The 19,684-nt window shown below is 43.2% G+C and overlaps 1 protein-coding gene across 3 annotated transcripts in view; it reads right to left on the bottom strand.

Annotated features, from left to right (window-relative positions):
• Nucleotides 1-19,037, bottom strand: part of PIP5K1B (phosphatidylinositol-4-phosphate 5-kinase type 1 beta) — a 162,508-nt gene extending 143,471 nt beyond the window's left edge. The window contains exon 1 of one of the 3 annotated variants that reach the window (XM_006137852.5): nucleotides 18,858-19,037. The gene's annotated coding sequence lies outside the window, so the exon portion shown is untranslated. Of the gene's footprint in view, nucleotides 1-18,582; nucleotides 18,780-18,857 lie in introns of those variants that run through there. The other 2 variants (XM_006137851.5, XM_075931678.2) reach the window with 2 other exon arrangements.
• Nucleotides 19,038-19,684: the final 647 nt, after the last annotated feature.

Below are 19,684 nucleotides of genomic sequence, written 5' to 3'. Positions count from 1 at the left end.
TTCTCCCCTTATTGACTAATCAAGTAGTCAATGGAAATTCTATCCACTACTCGATTAGCTGATTTAACATCTCTATTGTGTACCAGTTACTGCTATAAAGTAGAACTGGCAGCGATGTAGTCTGCCTTTTTTTTTTTTTTAAAAGATTCCTAATGTTTAATTTTAAGAGCCACTGAAGTGTGTTGCACAGATTTCATTATTATTTGATAGTAAAATGATTCATCTTCACATGAACATGCTGTTTCAAAAGGTATTTACAATGTCTTCCCACAACACTTAATCTACTAACTATAAAGAGGAAACTATAGATGGGTTCTGACAATGTTTTCTTATGGTGAAGTAACAATCCATTGTTTTCAACAACTCATGTAGTCAAAAACTTAGCATTTCATGGTGATTTCATTGTAGGTCCAGACAGAAGTTATCATATTCCAATAACTTTATTAGTAAATTTATAATATGGAACCATTCTACACTCGCAGGAAGATAGACTGAAGACATCAGGGATGAAATGTGCCTGAGATTCTATAAAAAAAAAGTTTATGTTGACAGCTTTAACAATGTTTATTCCAGCGATTTCTGAGGTTAAAAACATATGTTGAACAAAGCCCTTAGCACTATAAACGAACAGAGATTTTTTTAACCTTTACCAGTGCACAGTTGCAGAGTCCCAAATTACCAGACCAAAAAAGAGTATGTCTACAATGCAGAGTTTTTCCCAGAAAAGTCAAAAGAAGAGAGGGGTTTTTCCGACGTCAGTAAACCTAATTCTACAAGAAAGAAGCCTTTTCAGAAAAAGGCGTGTGTGGATGCAGAAGTGTGTTTTTTCGAAAGGAGAGACCTCCAGGAAAAAGCACAGGTGCTCTGGTGGCCACTTCATCTACAGTAATCACAACTAAAATTCAAGATAGCGTCCAATCGATCCAACCTTTCAAAAAAAGAACATTGCTTTTTTGTTGCACTTTTGCTGTGTAGACGCTCTTTCAAAAGAAGTTTTTCCAGAAGGTCTCTTCTGGAAAAGCTTCTTCCGAAAGAAGCCTGCAGTTTAGACATAGCCAAAGTATGGTTAGTCGCTTTTACTAAAACTTGAAGAGGGAAAGAACTGAAGATTGACATAAAGGCTGGCTTCACTGAAAATAAACGCTCTTGTTCTAGGTCACTGCTTTACTCCTTCTGCTTCAATCTGCTCCAGCAGTTTTCCATTAAACTGGTATATTATCTAGTTTCAGCAGAGAGAGATGGGCCAAGGAAAAATTGACAGCTTTCTCCAACAGTGCTGTCAATACTATTCAGCAAATCAGCCAGAAGATGACACTTCAGAAAGCTGTAACCAGTATGACTCAGAATGAGCAGGCAGTATCTCTAATTCCTGAGACCCATGCAGAAGGGCAGTGGATGGTTTACGCAGACACACATATATGCATATGTCCAGGTTTTTTTCCAGGAATTAAGTATGACATGTCAGGAAAGCTGCAACTGCTGAGGGAGGAAAATGTACTTTAATATAGGACTTTAAAAGTTTACCAGATTCTTACTAGTCAAGACCGAGACCACAGGAAGGGACCTACAATCATAATCACAGGACAACACCAAGATGGAAACACTCTCCGGAGTGCCAGGAGGAAGGGGAATTGCAGAGTTCCCACCAGGTATTGAGTGACCTCTTGCATATTAACCTTAGCTAGTACCGGTGTCCAGAGCATTGCAGCCTCCTTCCTGGCTGCTAGGGGGGATGAAGGAGGGAAGCTTTACTCTTCCCAGGCCTGACAAACAAACAGAGACTAGGGACACCCTTCCTGCCCATCTTGATTAATAGCCATTGATGGACCTATCTAGTTCTTTTTTGAACCGTATTATAACTTGGTCTTCACAACATCCCCTGTCAGGGAGTTCCACAAGCTGGCTGACTGTTGTGTAAAGAAATATTTCCTTTTGTTTTAAACCAGCTGCCTATTAATTTCATTTGGTGACCCCTAGTTCTTGTGTTATGGGAAGGAGGAAATCATGTTTCCTTATTTACTTTCTTCACACCAGTCATGATTTTAGAGAGCCCCTTAGTCATCTCTCTTCCAAACTGAAAACTCCCAATCTTATTAGTCTCTTCTCAGAAGGCAGCAGTTCCATACCCCTAATGATTTTTGTTGTTCTATGTGATGGGCTGCAAAGGGCAAATTCCTCTCCACATTCCACTTTTGGTTACTAGGAAAAGGCAATGCTTCCCACTTTAATCTCTTTCAACACTACCCCTTTGCTGGGTTTGAGTCCCAGTACCTCTTTCTCTACCCTCATAATAAGGAGAGTTATTCAGAGCTGAATGCTCCATTTCTTCATTCTGAATGTAAGCAGAAAGCTCAGTGCAGGGCCAATCACAGGAATACCACCAGTTCTGTCCCCTACAATTTGTTCACCATCCCAGCCTATGTGCTTCTGGCGGGGGGATGGGGGAGCAGAGCATTTAACGAATCCTAGCAGCACGAAAGCGGAGCAGCTCAAGGCTACTTTCAGTAGTTTACTTTCTGGATTTCTTTGTCTCAAGCAAGCAGCTGTATATTTTCAAGCCTGGCTCATAAGTAAGATGATGAAATCCAGTGTATCAGATCCACCAACAGAACAAAGTTAGAGTAGCAGAGTGCTCCTTGGAAAAATGAATTCCAATTTGCTAACAGGTGAAGGAAAGTTCTTTTTGGTTTGTCTCTCCATTAAGATCCTATGTATCATACAAAACATCTAGAAGTGCCACTGGACCCAACTGAAAGAAGTCTTGGGACAGCTCTCAGATCAGGTAGACATCTATTATCTCTATCTGTGCTACCATGAACTGCTTGTTGAATTTTCTCTCTTAAAACAATTCAACTAGGAAAATAGCATGCAAATTCTCAAAGGGTCAAAGTAAGCTTGAACAAAGAGCCTCAACATTGTCACATTTCAGAAGAGTGGTTATGACTAATTTTCTAATGACCCCACTTGTTCTCCACAAGTGAAAAATACAGCAAGATTTAACAGGCTGGTGCGTAATAAATATCAGGAGACTTATTTTTGTTGCCTCAGTACCATAAGCCTCACTCTCGACTGTCAATCCATTCTGAATGCAACGCTGAATTCAAAATGGACACTTTCCTCGGACATTTTCGAGAGTCAGACTTAGTCTTTAGCAAGTCACGTGCAGGAGAGGAGAATGAATATTTAAGCTGAAAAAAATCGAAGCACACTGAAGAGGAAATGTGCAACACAGCTTAGTTGCTCAAAGGAGGTATTGCATAGTGAAGTTGGAGATTGTGATCTATGCAAGTCAGAATGCAAGGAACAAATGTTAATATACAGCTTTCAAAACAATACACTGAAAATGGCGAAATGGAAAATAAATAATTTCTACCAGCCTCAACTGCTTGCTTTTAATAAGATAAAATAGACATTTAGAAAGCCATGTTTGGAAGTAAGTCTTCACCTTTGGTGTTCTTTGCAGGTCAGGTAATAGAGGGGCTCAGGAACTACAGAGGCTATAGGATTTTATTTCCATTCTCTGGGCTGAACAGGAAGGTGAGAACACGTTTCCCCATGGCACACCATAGAACAGCCAGCTTGACTGAGTAAAGCTTGACATTCCAGAGCACCCAGTATATTTACCACCATTCAAACTGTATAAGCAGAAAATTAGGATTTCTTTAATCTAAAACTAAGCTAAACTTCAAGAGTCTTATGGTTTTAAGTGCAAGTTTAACTTGCATAAATTCTTACAAAAGAGCTGGCAGCTTTGGCTTATGTGAATTTTGGTGGGCAGAAACCGAGTTATGTAACACTCTAAATATTAACAGCACAAAAAACAACCTTTTTATGAAACTTAAGACTTTGTGAATGTAAATGTTCTCTGACCATTCAAGATTCAGGACTGGATTTCAGCCTCCTGCCCACACTCTACATTACCCCCCCATTTTATTCTATCTTCTCTTTTGTAATCTTTTAGTGTGGGAGGAAGCTTTTGGTTCACCCTTTTCTCAATAACTTTTTGGAAGATAATAGCTGGCCAACCTGTTCCCACACCTGCCTTTTAAGACAACAGCTCTTCTCAAGCCATGTGAGGTATCTTTAGTAGGAAGGTAGAGCTGCCAGCTCATTTCAGTGTCCTCTTCAAGGACCTTCCCTTAGTTCCAGCAGGGGTAAGTCCTTGAAACACTGGGCAGAGGTGCATCATTAGTGCCCTGAACATGCACTAGTGGGGATGTCTACAAGTCAAGCTTGGGGGTCTGACTCCGAGCTCAAGGAGAAACACTATTTCCCATTGGGCTAGTGCACTTAAAAAAAAAAAATCAGAATCCAGCCACAGCAGCACGAGCTGTGGCATGAACTAGATGCCCTGTGTGTTGATGGGAAGTGCAGCTAGCTTCTCCTGCTGCCATGGTTACACTCTGTTTTTAGCATGCTAACTCAATGAAAGCTAGAATGAGTAGGTCTCAACAAGTTGCTAATCATGCCCCCATCTTGAAGTGCTAAGGCACTGCAGCCAAGTGAGTGCTAATGTTTTTCCAGTCCCTCAGTAGAAAAAGGCTCAATGGGAAGCAGGCACTTGTCCTCTAAAGATACTTAATCTAAATGTTGAGGTAGAAATAGCAGAATGGGCCCACCCTGGTCAGCTTCCCAAAGGATCAGGGGCTGATTAGTTAAAAATCCCAAATGGGAAAATGCTGATAAGACCTCTCCTAAAGACATAAGGAAAGTGGGTCAAAGGCCACTATAACTACAGGCAAATCATGGCGAGTGTACATGTCACACAACGAGGTCATGGGACAGGTTCAGACTCACACAGGAATGGTGTGATCTTGCATCAGTGACAACACCGCAGCTTTAATTAGGGCCAGATCAAGTTGCCCAATCCAGCTTCAGAATCAGTCTCCTGACACCCATTACACCAGACTTTGCTGCCTCCCACTGTAACAACCCATCATCATCAATGGACTAATCACACCAATGTGAGGATTTGGAGACTAGCACCTCTGAAGAGGACCACACTTGCCTGCAGGTCTTAGACCAGGTCTACAAAAGAGGGTAATGTTGAATGCAACTCCAGCTACATGAGTAGCTGGAGTCAACATACCTTAGTTCAACTTTCCCTGCAGCGGGAATGCCATGGTGCCAACACAAGAAACTCTTCTTCCTCTTCTCACTCCCATGGAGTACTGGAGTCGACTGGAGCACCATTAGCAGTTGACCCACTAAATCAATACCTAGGAGCTTCATTCCTGCAGTGGTAAGTGTAGACAAGGCCTCAGAGGCTACGTCTACACTGCAGAGCTATTTCAGGATACCAGAAGTATCCCAAAATAGCTATTCCGGGTCTTTAAAGCAGCCCATTATTTTGAAATATATTTCAAAATAATGGGCATGCATTCCAGTATCCCTGTAGCGCTCATTCCACAAGGGTTAAGGGACGTTTCAGAATAGCACTTTATTTTGAAATTACCTCGAAATAAGCTACACAAATTATGTAGTACAAACCGCATAGCTTATTTTGAGGTAAGGGTGTAGTGTAGATGCACCCAGAGACACTGATTGTTGTTGCATCACAGGCTTCATCCTGCCAGTTACTAAACTGCCCTTGTAGAGGTTTCTTTAACCATGTGACTAAAACCATGTGACTAACACCATTAAGTTTATTAAAAACTGAAAAAAATCTAGCGTATTTTGCATCATTTGTGCTGTTCTCTTTATTTTTGCCATTTCACTCAACAGTTCGCTTTTGTTTACTGTTTCTACTAAGTTTCAACTTTGATTCATTAGCACAATGCTAATGCTATGTTTGACTCAAACACTGGATACAAATATTTTCCCAGCAAAAAGACCCTGTGCTCAGATTTTTTTTAAAAGGTTAAAAACAAGGTTTCTTACAATTCATTTTAGCTTGTGTTCACTTCTAAAATAAGCATTGTGTGAAAGCAAGTAAACTCAACAGGAATGCAACATATTTACCTTAAATATGTACCCTGTTAACAAAACAATTATGTCTGATATTTTATCTGAAATTATAATGCAAGATCAATTCTCTGTTGCTAGAGGAACTTTGATGTTTCTTTCATTAACCAAAAGTCCTAGGTTATAAAATATCACACCAAAAGGAATGTATGATCAATCTTCTGATTCTCATACTCAAAAAAATATCCAAAGTCATATTTGTTTAGTATGCAGTCTTTGAGTGGCATTCCTTTGAGACTTTGGAAAAAAGGTAAATAAACGTCTATTTTATTGTACCTGTATCTGGAAATAATAAAAACAAATTCCTGTTCTGTAGAAGTGATAAAAGAGCAGTTTGTATTGCAACAGTACTGACACATTCTTAATTTCCAGAGAAGTTTACAAAAGCTTTGCGATCACAAGGACTACAGGATCAGGTGATCAAAATGCCAGAGGCCAATCTACACAAGTGTTGCAACAAGTGTGACTGCCAGTAGTTCTGCATTAGTGGTAGCAATAATGGCACATTTTAGGAAAACAGACAAGCGCGTATGAAGGCAAAAACTTGGGACACAATTTCTGATGTATGTAGAAAAAACTTGCTGTATAAGGATTTTCTTATTCATATAATCCCAGATTACTAGTAAAAGCAAAGCAGGCTCACAAAAACATAGATCTAAAAACTCAAAGTGTGTCATAACTGAAGATCTGTGCTTTGTCTCAAGTCCATCCCCAGTCCTTCAAAGTCTTATGCATGTTTGTAACTTTACCTAGATTGAATAGTCCCACTGATTTCAAGGGAGCTACTCTCGCAGAATTCCCTCAGGAAAAACAGATGCATATAAACCTGTTGTTCTCACTTACTGTGCAAGCATTCCATTAGGTATACAACAAGGGTGGGCAAAGGGCCCTCCACGGGCCAGATCTGGCCTGCCAAGCCGATAGATCTGGCCTACAGCCCATCCTGCTTCCTCCCAGGCCAATAAGGGCCTTGGGACGGAGGAGCGTGTGTCGTCTCCTTGCCCATTCAAGAGTGCACAGTGGCTAGAGAGACATGCCAGCTGTTTTAAAACAGCCAGCCTTTACCTCTAGCTACCGCATGTCTTTAGCAGGAAAGCGGGGGAGAGAGCTTTGCACGCCCCCAGGCCAATAAGGGCCTGGGGACAGGGAGCACAAAGTCTCTCCCATCCTGTTCCTGCCCTGCCAGGGGCACGTGGCAGCTAGAGAGACATGCTGGATGTTTAAAAACAGCCGGCATGTGTCTCTAGCCACCGCACACTCCCCTACCCCAGGCTGATTGGCTTGGGGGTGGGGGAGTGGCAGGGCGGCCACAGGCCAGATCCACCGGTTTGGTAGGCCGAATCCAGCCCACAGAGGGCTCTTTGCCCAGCCCCGGGCTAGAGACATACCAGCTGTTTTAAAACAGCCGGTGTCTCTCTAGCCGCTGCACGCTCTTGCAGGGGTGAAGAGACTTCACATGCTCCCTGGCTCACAGGCCTTGGCTGGCCTGGGGGCCAGGAGAGCACACAAGGTCTCCTCCAGCTAGAGGGAACTGCCAGCTGTTTTAAAACAGCTGGTGTTTCCCTCTAGGGAGCAGGGGAGGAGGCCTCTCCCACCCCAGGCCAATCAGGGTGTTGGGGAAGCACAAGAAGTCTACTGGCCCCAGCCCTTTAACCCAAGGCTCCACCCCTTCCGGTGTCACCCCGGGCCACTTCAGAAATTTCTGAAGCGGCCCCCTTTTAACAATTGCCACCCCTGGTATACAGTCACTTCTCCAAGAGCTCTAACATACTGAACGTTTTCCATGAGCATTATAGAGCATAACTGATGTTTACTTGAAGAATGATGCCCATCTTACTGATACTGCTGACAGGACCGTCAGACTTCATCTTCCCCTAACGATTTGTGTATGTATCTGAAAAAAAAATTCTACACTAGAAGAACTGAAAAGCAAGGACAGGAAACCTCCTAACTGATTGATGTGGCAAAAAAAATCTCAACTTTAGCTTTCAGAACTCTTAAGTATTAAGGGTTACCATGTCTTTTTTGGGACCATGGCTAAATTGATGCACGATATAAAAAAGCAATACTGAATTATATGCACTCTTTGTAACTAATTTGTACGTTGGAGGAGCTGGGAAGGATTCCACAAACTTGTGCTAAGTGACTACAGTTAACAAAATTATGCAGCCATTCACGTCCGTTGACTAGTCAATCACTCAGTGCTCAGAAAGGTTAAACAGAAAAAAAAATCTTAGTTCACAGGAACACAAGTGCCAGCAACAAAGATAAGAGGTTAGATTCTCTGGGAAAACATGGCTTCTTTATGTTTCAGTGCAGCGACATACTGGTCCTAAAACCATCTTACCAGGCCTATGGAAGATCGCCATATAGTCACAGTGATTCTTGTGATATAGATCAGTTGTGGGGCTCTTCATCACTCTTCTACTCATTGCTGGGGAAGCAGGGATAAACAGGGTATTCGTAGCGGACAACAGCAAGATTGGGACAACCATGCAGATCTTTGGATATGTATTCAGCCCTGTGGAGCTATTACAGACTGGTGTCAGTTAAAACATATGGAGCAGAAGAAAGCTTCATACAGGTTGAACCTCTCTAGTCTGGCACCTCTAGAAAACCAGTGCCGAACCAGAGAATTTGCCAAACCATGGCAATATCATCTTGTAGTATTACCAACACTTCTTGCACTGCTTCCTGGGCTCTTAGAAGATACTTGAGGTAAATTAAAGCTAAATAACAGCACAGAACACCAAGAGCCAGGACTGGTGGCTGTAAACAAACTTTATGGGACCTTGGGAAACTTAGCCACACCCATGATAAGTGGATATCCAGCTAACTAAAACCATACTGGATCATAGATGTTGCCAGACCAGCGTGCACCAGACTAGAGCTGTTCAGCCTGTATGTTAAAGTTACACAGACTTCTCTAAGTCAATTGAATACCCCAGGGGACTTGTAAAATGTGCTCAGTTGCAACCAACCTTACTGTGACAGAATTGCAATTTCAACTGTAATCTAGGACCCGCAGATCTTTGTCATGACAGATTATTCTCAACCTTCTTTTCTACAGAAGATGCCATCCCCAATCAAATCTCAGATCACTGGTACAGTTAATGTCCCATTAATACACATTGCCAAGCCTACAGCTATGATAAGGACTTCTGTTCTTGGAGTTACAAGATTTATTATCCACCATACACAAAGGCAATTTACCAGTCTTCCCCAGTATGTATGTAAAATATCCTCTATAATCGGAACTGCTAAACTAAGTCATAAAAATAATTCTCTACCACAAGCAAAAGCTACAAAAATAAATGGAAATAAATATACTTTCTTTGAAAAATACTAAGTTAGTCAAATTGATTATTCTATATGTAGAATGTAGATTGTTATTGTAAATTGATTATTCTGTAAATAGTGTCTGACAAATCAGATGCTAACAGCTAATGAAGCTTCTACTTGAACTCAAATGGTATTGGCTTGAGTTTCTGCAGGAGGAGTAGCTCTGATAATAATGGGAACATGACTCTTTTCCATCCGTGAGCACCAAGGCAGGCGCAAATGTGCACCACCAATAAAAAACACAAAACCAATCTGTGGGTGCTCTGCTAATCAGCTGTCAGCATTTGAATCCCCCTAGACCAGCCACAAACCTTACAGGGAACACTGGTGAGCACAGTCACCCTGAAACCCTCAGTGAGTAGAGATTCATACAGTATGTTTTATTAAAGACACTTTTATACCCAGGTATTTCACAGACCAAAAGAAGAGGAGGTCTTATAAAACACTGAACATGTGCACACCACCACAAAAATCTTACCAAATATTAATCTAGCTAGGCACTTGTATGATTCTCTTCAGTGCAGCACGTGAACACCTTAAAAGTACATCAGACGCTAAATAAATTGGACAGTATTTATCCATGGACAGCTCAAAACAATTACTATTTGTTTGTGCCTGTTCCCAAAACCCTCTGAATTAACTATCATGCACAACAGAGAGGACAACATACCAGAAGAATAACCGACACTTCATTAAAGGCTTTTTGCCCAACAATAGAAGAGATCATCAAGTAGAAAATAAAGAGTACAAATTCTGAACACAAACACAACCTTCATATTCACAAGGAATTTCAATTCTGTAACAGTTCTAAGAGCTCTCTCAACCTAACTATTGATAGCTCTGAGCTATTGGTCTTTTGAGTTCCAGCAGGGAAAGCCAAATCTTAAGCAAAAAGAAAAGGGAGGGAAAAGAAACTTTTTAAAATGTACACCTACATGAACAGCATGAATAAAATTAACACTTGGATTCTGTTAGCTGCATCCCACATAACTCAGAGGAACTGCAGCTGCTTTATTTTATAGCCCTGTAACTACTAAAATAACATTGCCTTGTCTCTGAATGTGATATAGATGAAGTTTCTCCTAAATGTATGGCATCTGACACTAATTACATACAAGCTCAACATCTACATTTTCTTTAAGCTATACAAAAATGGTCTTAAAAAATCTTGTAATATTTTTCCCTTATTTGTTTTTTTATTCTATTTGCACTTCAATCCCAAGAGACATGAAAGAGCATATTTCAAGACACTTGTTCACAGTAGCCATCTCCCTATAGTTTTCTACTGTAGGGTTAGACTGAAATTTACATGCTATCATAGGAATTGTCAGACCCATAGTCACCTAATCCAGTCTCCTGCCTCTGTGGCCAGCACCATATGCTTAGTGAAAGCTCCCAGAACCTTGCAGTAAGCAGATGTCTGATAATCAACCACTCTTAAGGTACCATCTTGGTCTCCAATAGTCAGACTAGCTCGAATCCCAAAGCATAAAACAAAAATCAAATCTAGCTTTCCATGGCTCCTGAGAAACACCGACTAACCTTTGTTATTTTCTTTTCCACCATTAAAGCGCATTGTTAAATTCACTTTCCCACTTAAATAAAACTAAAAATAGTCACAATCTGGCAAGAGATTAATCACACACATCCTTATTCAATAAAATAACGTATTTGTTACATTATCACGTTTTAATAGAAACAAAGATCAGAAGCTGAGCTCTTCCATGAAAAGGTTTCCCGTTCCATAGCCAAAACATTTTTTGTAATCATTCCTTTGTTTTGAATCAACTGATTAAATGTGGGTGGACTCATTCCTTTCTCCACCCTCTTTGCCTCCCCATTCCCCCCCAACAAAAGTTCCAAAAAAATCCAAACATATTTCATGGGGATTTCTTTTTGTAAAATAGCATGTGCAGGTGTCAAAAAAATCTGGATTAATATGCACTCAACAATAAACCAATAAAACCCCAGCCCTGCAAAGAAACAATGCTTATCTTAGTGCACTGAGCAGCTGTCATTGACTTCTGTGGGGGTTGTTCATGGTGCATAAAGTTAAGTGTATGCAAGAGCCAGATTTGGGGAATGGGGCCCAGATCCTGCAAAAATTCACATACAAGAGTTTGACTTCAATGCAATTGCTTACATATCTAAAGTATGAGGAGAGATTAATAAAACTAGGACTTTTCAACTTGGAAAAGAGATGACTAAGGGGGGATATGATAGAGTTCTATGAAAACATTACTGGTGTGGAAAAAGTGAATAAAAAGAGTCATTTACTCTTTCCCATAAAACAAGAACTAGGGGTCACCAAATGAAAGCAATAGATAGCAGTTTTAAAACAAACACAGGAAGCATTTATTTACAAAAACACACAGTCAGCCTGTGGAACTCCTTGCCAGAGGATGCTGTGAAGTCCAAGACTATAATAGTTGTTCAAAAAAGAGCTAGATACATTCATAGAGGATAGGTCAATGACTACAAGATGGGCAAGAATGGTGTCCCATGCCCTCTGTTTGCCAGAAGCTGGGCTAGATGGAAAACTGTATGACCGATACTGACCCAGTACAGATATTCTTAATCAGATGCATAGACTGTAGTCCTGCGAAGACTTAAGTAACTGTCAACTATTTGTTTATCACAGCTGAGCATGAGAAAGACTCAAGCATAGAAATGCAGATAATTGGGTGGGATCGTGAATATGGGCTGAGGGACTGCATAAGAGAACCGGCATGCCACCTTAGGGCTGTTACATTTCATTTAATCAGCTAATCAAGTAATGGATGGAGTCGATTAGTTGATAAGGGGGGGAACTGCAGAGCCACAGCAGGGTTAACTCCTGGCCCCAGGAGCTAAACCCACTGCGGCTCTCCTTTTAAATGTAGTAACAGCCACCTGGCTCTTTCTACATTTAAAAGCAGAGGTGCAGTATCTGGGACTGGATGCAAGCTGGGACAGCTGATTCCCGGCTCGCGCCCAGTCCCCTGCTGCATTTCTACTCCCCTTCTTCCCCACAATGGAGACAGTGGTGGGGGGAACTGGCTTTTAAGCTGGTTCCCCCAGCACTGGCTACTGCTCGCTGCACCTTGCTGCCAGGGCGGGGGCAGGGGAGCGACTACCTGAGAAGCATATGCTTATCAGGTAGTCAACTACTTAACTAGCTGCTTACATCCCTAGCACGCCTACCTACAAATCACTGAGTAGACCCATCCATCCAACCTCTGAACTGGCTGGCAAAGAAGAGGCCATCAGAAGAAGCAGCAGAGATTATAATCAGCATGCAAGGTGGAGCCATATGGTGGTTGTAGAAGGACAGCCATCTTTATTCTGATCTGGAGACTCAGATCTTCTACAGAGGAACTGCACTGAGATGTTGAATTCCTTCCATTCATCCACCCCCAGTCAGTCATCTGACAAAAGACAGAGCAATAAGCCAGAGAGTCTATTTTCAAAGCTCTATGTAATAGGTGATCTGTGCAAAAAGCCTACATTTGCTCAAATGAAATTGTATGTGTGTACACATACCAAATAACTGCTTATGCAAACACAAGCTTGGACACACAAATACAATGATTTGCATATGCAGACAACAGTATATGCAAATGATGAATTTAAAATTCACCAAAGGAGTGAGTCCACCTTGTGCACAACTCCCGTATTATGTCTTTTTTTGAAAGTATGAACAAAAAGCTGACAAAAAGTTGCTTTACAAAACATGTAGATTTGTCAGATAAGGATTAATCTGAACCTGAAATTAGGGAATAAAAAAATTAAAATACAGGGTACTTTTTATAAAAAATTAAGCATCTAAATCCCATGAGACTTAGGAGCTTTTTTTTGGTTGCTGGACTAGAGAACTCCAGTACAGAGGTTACCAGTGGCTGGGAGCAGAACTGGCCAGCAGAGCCCACAGGGCACCAGAGCCCACAGCTGGCTGGGAAGCCAGCAGGAATGCTGGAGCCTGAGGGGCAACAGCAGAGCTCACAAGGGGTCGGGATGTTGACAGAGCCAGAAAGTGTGGGGGATGGCCACAGAGCCCCCAACTGGCAGGGCCAGCACTGGAACTCCCAGGGCAGGAAGAGCCACTCATGGGGCTGCAAAGCCTGCAAGGCTGCCACAGGCAGGAGGCTGACGGCAGTGGTGCCAGGTAGCTGGGGAGAGTTGCCCAGCAGAGAGGCTGATGCCCCCACTCATCTTCCCTGGTCCAGAAAACTCCCTTTTCCAGAGCCCATCAGATCCTGAAGGTGCCGGACCAGGGAGGTCCAACCTATATAACAAGCTGGGACTAAACTAGCTTGAAAGGAAACTAGCTTGAAGTTCTCAGTAGACTAAATACAATCCCGATGCAGAAATTTGTTACAAATAAAAAGAAAGCTCCAACATTCATTAGCCACCAGCAATCTGATACTCTGAGTAAGCGAGGCATCCTGCAGAAAATATGGCCTACGAATCTATAATACAAGATATTGCAGAGTATACACACAATAGGGCAGAGTTAAGGGTGTGTTGACAACTCCTGACATTTCTTGAGTGCTTAACTTTGCAGTGCTTAAAATGTTCTTGTGATGCAGATTTTGGGGAGGGCGGGTTTGTATTGAAAAATTTCATACTGCACCATTAAAAAAAAATCCCTGATGAGTAACGAGAGACAAAGGAATACTTACAATGACTCCAACTTTATTTTTTCCACATCATGTACTGCAAATTAAAAACATTTGTTGCTCTCTTTCCTCCTTAGTATAAAAGTAATACATCTAGGTCTGATGAATACATTATACTCAGGTCTGGAGCATATATGAAAAGAAGATTGGAAAAAGATGGGTGCGTGGCCTATATTAGGGAAGTTATGGTTCTCTGACTCATATTGGGAGGATGTACAGGAAAGATAGAATGGAATTTCCAGTTCACATAGGGAGGGCAGATAGGGTAGTTCAACTTTCTGCCTCAGAGGGAATGGGGAAAGGCTGCTATTTTTGAACTATGTGATGAAGATGTGATATGTAGTCTTTTGATCATAGACAAAAGCTGGGATGGAGGAAAATGACTAAGTCTATAGAAGGACAGTAAGAATCCAAGTGTTAATACAGGGCCATCCTTATGATTGTTGGTGCCCTGTGCAGCCTGAGCACCTGCACCCTCCATCCCCTGCTGGGGCTGGAGGTGGGGGGGAGCAGTTACTCTATGGGGCAAGACTATGCAGGCAAGAGCTTGGGGGGGGGGGTATAGAAGAGGGCAGGGAGGCCAGTGGGGTAGCAGGTAGACTGAGTGGCATAGCTGGCTGGAGCTGCAGGCCAGCAGACGGAAAGGAGAGCAGTGCAGCCTGCCAGAACTGCGGTCTGGCAGGTGGAGTGGGAAGGGGAGGCAGCCAGCAGATTGAGGCCAGCAGGCTGACCAGGGGGCTGGAGGCTGGGAAATTAGGTCTGACAAGGTTGGGACACAGAGCAAAGGGCAAGGGATTGGGGCCCTCAAGGCTGGTGCTGTCCATGGCTATTTGTGGCCCTAGGCATATGCAGCATAGGGCACCACTAAATTTGGAGTATCATTGGTGCCCTAAATTTAGCAGTGCCCCACGTAGCTGAGTAGGCTGTGTACACCTAAGGATGGACCTCCAGGCCAAAATGAGCAGCTATAATGGAAGACAGCCTGTGAATACAAGCCACACAGTGGTGATTTAAGAAGCTATATAGCTCATGTTCAAAAGGTATATGGGCCCAGTGTGAGTAGGTATAAAAGACTTCCTCTGTTCTAGAGCCTGGTGCTGGGCAGGGATTGAAGGGCAGAGTTAAAGTTGGTTTTGGAACATAATATTTTATAAGTGTGGATTTACTTATGTGATTTTTGAAGTGGTGAGTATAGTTGAATATATATCTACCTTCCCTTTACTTCGTTCTGTACTTCTAAATACTGTTATTGAATATTTTTAGTTAAAACTTTAGCTTATTTGGATCTCATATGTGTAAACTTTGATGCCAACTAGCCACTAAGGGTAACAAAGAATTACACCACACCAACTCTACTCAAAAAAATCTCTTAAAGCATTTTACAGATTCATAAGTTAAAACACTAGTAGTACAGTGACTGCAATAGGCAAAACCAACATTTATGAGCTCAGCAGCAGCTCCCAATTCGGCAACATACTCAGCACTTAGGAGTGCTGCACAGCTCTCCCGATCTCCCACTGAAACAAAAAAGTCAAAGGACTCTGTGCCTCAAAGGAGCTGATCAAGCATTAAAAGAGGAATGTTGCCTAAGATACCAGGTTCTTCAAGACGTGCCAGGAGACTTAACAGCCATTGGTTACGCATCATAGAAAAAGCAGGGAGCGGTTATTAGTGTAATGGAGCTGCATGAGCTAATGGGCTATTAGTACTACATAAACTAAACTACAAGCAAACCACCAAAAAGGTACTTTTAGACCTTCTGGTCAACTCAGTGGTGTTAAAAAAAAAAAAAAGCAGATGCCTTGGTCAATTTATTTGGGTATTGGATATGAGAAAGCCACAATTCGTATGTTTCACAGTGTTTTAAGCACATGCTCAAGTCCAATTTACTTCAATAAGATTTAAGCATGGTTTTAAATGCTTTGGTATAACAAAGGCACAGACATAATCCTGTATTTACAAGAAACTAGGGCTGTAAAATTTTGGTTAAAAAGTTAACTGGTTAACCACAATCCCACAGTAGGAGGCTGCGTCAGCACAGCCTGCAATGCCTTGGGCCACTCCGGCTGGATTGGACCTGCAGCGCAGTGGGCCCAGCCAGGCTGGAGCAGCCCCCTTGCCCCTTGCAATTCCAGCCTGGCTGGGACACCAGTTAACTGGTAAATACCTGGTAAGTAACAGTGATGCTGGTAACTGGTTACCCATTGACATCCAATGGCAAAAATCTCATTGGCTTTAATGGATGAAGGATCATTTCCCAACTGTAAGATGCACTTACCTAATGAGGGGGTATGGGAATAAAAAACTAAAGAAAAACATTGCTAACGGCTTTGTGTTTAGTAATTACTTGTTATGTATGAGCTTTTCCTGGGGATTTTAATTATAGAAACAGGCTTAGAGAACAATGTTTCTCTGTTCAGAACTTTCCATTAGCTATAGACTGTTCTTTCTGAATTATGTTTTCTAGTTGCTGGTTGCCCATGATACAAAGATGTAGGGAGGGGGAAAAAAAAACATGAAAATTGAACATATTCAGGAAAATTGCTTGAAAAGCACTGAAAATGCCAAAAGCAGCCACTATGGCTATCAAGTCAGCAGTACATGTGTTTTGTGCTCTGAAAATTAAAGAGGATTTTAGAAGATAATTTAACAGAACAGCCTACGAAACAGCATAATCAGCACAGAAATTCTTGCATAGGTTACAGAGTTTGTCTAGGTCACAAGCTGAAGTTCTTAAAGAAATATATTTAACATAATGGTAAATGAATTCTGATTAAACTCAAATTCTCTCAACTGTCATTGCTCTAAGTTTAAGAGGAACCCCCCCCCCCCGAAATTCTGCTACAAATTGAGTCCTTCTTGCATTATTGAAGATAAGCACAAAAAATGTATACAAACATTTCACGTAGTTTGTTTTCGTTTTGTTTCTGAAAAGTACAACTTAGTTGCTTCACCTCAAGCAACATCCTTTTAAAAGTGACACGAGCCAACAGCTACTGACATTTTAATTACAAGACCTAATAGATTTTGAAGTAGAAATGAGCACAGCAAATACACAGAAGTTTGTTTTTCATATGGTGAAGAGGTATAACAAAAACTAAGCAAACTCTAGATTGATGTTGATTACCTAAATAGTGCATCAACTGGTTCCAGGAAGCATTGCTGTTCTAGGGAAACCACCATGTGATATACTATATGTTAGGTCTGCTAAATTTATGAGACAGTTTTCTGCTTCAGCAGACATCTTAAATCCATCTATTACAATTGCAAGTCCTTCCCAAAACTTAAGTTAAGTCTTTGTAGAATCAGGACTAATTCACATAAAAGCCTCAACTTCTCCAATCCCTGAAATGTTATGTATTGACTTACAGGATGTTTGTTAGGTTTGAGATATACTTCAACTGTATCTTGTGGCATTCTTTTCAAAGAGGACAGGACAACATTTTAGCACCTGGCTCACAGATAAGGGCTATACATATAGCCAATCTTACTGCAAATATCAGGCTACCAGCCTTCTCATCTATGCACATATTCATTAGGCTGTGGGAACATAATTAGTATAAATTCTCTTGTTCACTGAAGTATTTTTGTCAGCACACACATTGAAATTTCAGGTTTATATTCAGCAAAATAAATCATTGCTTGTCTTATGATTTCCCTACCTAGAAAATCTCTACTGAACAATCTGTGTAAGCCAGTCTTCTATACAGTACAGTACTGCATTTTGATGAAGACTGCTGTATTTTACTAGACTGCTACAGCACAGGTTGAGATTAGGAAGGATAATTGTCTTCTGTGATTACAAAACTCTGAAGCAGAGAGTCAAATTGTTGCTCTCTCTGTGTTAGCATCGTTTCAGTAAGCAGAAGGCAAAATTCTGGAAAACACAAATCCTTAAATGCCCTGATGTTTACAATGACCTAGCAGTACTACAAAGTCTATGATGCACATAGGCCCTCAACAGGATGGGGTTTGGGTTTTGTTGGAAGTAGCTGTACACATTGCAGCTTGTCTAAGAGTGGTCATGGAGTATTATTCTTGTTCCAGAGCATTGATTTTACTGTCTGACACGGAACAAGGTAGCTAACCATCTAAACAACTTCCTAGAACCAGGTTACAATCCATCGGATCGACCACCAGGCAGCAGCAGAGATGTATTAGCACCTGCAAGGATGCCAAATAAACAAACCTGCCTTTGTAACTGAACCAGGGGAACAATTGGTACGTTTCCCACCTCCCTCCCCCCTGGTTCACCAGTATCCGTTTGAAAGGCGAGGGGGGGGGGGGGGAATAAGGCTTTGCAGCATTTGATGTCATTACACCACCTCCCCACCTGTTCAATCCGGATCCACGGCTAGCTACGAACGGAAAAAACACAGTAGGACGGAGCCTCCCCGGCGACTCGCAGGGGCCCGTGCAACCCCGCTATTGCGCGCCCTCCCCTTCCCCACCGCCACCCGCAGCAGCCTCCCGCGCCCCGGCACCCGCGCCCACCATCCCGCTTCGCCTCCCCAGGTGCCAGCCCCCTCTGCTGCCCGCGCCTGGCTGCTGCCCAGCGCCGCCGCAGCTGCTGCCCCGCCGGGGGACGCAGCGGAGGGCAAGAGCCGCGCGCACTTGCCTCTGGCCCGGGGGCTCCGCGCTCCAGCCCCAGGCTCCTGCCGCCCTCGCTCTCCGGCCGGCCCGGGCAGCGGCAAGACCCCGTCGCTGGGAGAAGTTAAGCGCCGAGCCGGCCTCGCTCCCCTGCAGCCCTGGAGCGCGGCGCACCGGCCAGACACAGCGCGGCGCCGCCGGCTGAAGCCCCGCCCGGCAGCGGCCCAGGCTCTTCCCCTTCCTCCCCCGCCCCCTCCAGCCTCACACTCAGCGCCGCGCTTCATTCAGCTTCCCGCCACTCACCCTTCGCCCGGGAGGGGGGTCCCTGACCCGGCGCCAGCCCCACGCTGCGCCCGGAGCGCGGGGAGGCTCCCGCCCCTGCGGCCTGGGCTGTTTGGCTGGCGAGAGGGGAGGGGGCGCGTTGCTGGGAGGAGACACACGCAGCAGGTGCGTAACTTCACAGCCTCGGTCAGGGCTCCAGAGGCAAGTGTGGAGCGCAAACCCCTCCTCCCCGCCTCGCTCAGCTGGGTGCGCCTCCTCCTGCCTGCTCCTTGTAGCCACCTGTTGTCCCTTCTGCTTGGCGTGCAAGCGGGGAAGGAGGGTTGCCTTGGGGTGCTGTGTTTGTACAGCTCTTGCTCCGTAACTTGGACTCTTAGGTGTTCCAGTCCTACACACATCAACAGTAAATCGAATAGCAGAGGCAATAGTATATTTCACGCACTATATCTTAGGCCCTTATGGCCCGTCCATATGTCAGTAGGAGCCAGCTCAGTGGTACAGAATCTCTCCATGTCATGGAATTTGTCATGCCTCCCCCCTCGTGCCCCATTGCCACACTTACATCTGTGGTGCTGTTAGTGGGGGTACTAATACCTTTCCAACTGGGCAGACAGAAAGCAGCAGCAGCTGCTGTTGCTTAGGGCTTGGGGGAACTATAGTTCTGCCTGGCAATAGGGAAGGGGTGGAATAGGGGTGAGGGCAGAGTCTGAGATGGGTGAGGGGATGCTCCGGGCCCATACCCCTTTAGGGAGGGCCCTGCCAGGAAGTCATGACCCTGAGACAATAATTCATATTAATGGCTTTGGAGAAGTCATTTATCCTCTTCATTACTATCTCTAATGGGTAAACAC

This window comes from Pelodiscus sinensis, chromosome 6 (assembly GCF_052426305.1).
Source record: "Pelodiscus sinensis isolate ZL-2025 chromosome 6, ASM5242630v1, whole genome shotgun sequence".
Lineage (NCBI taxonomy): Eukaryota > Metazoa > Chordata > Testudines > Trionychidae > Pelodiscus > Pelodiscus sinensis.
This window is presented reverse-complemented; position numbering and strand designations above follow the sequence as displayed.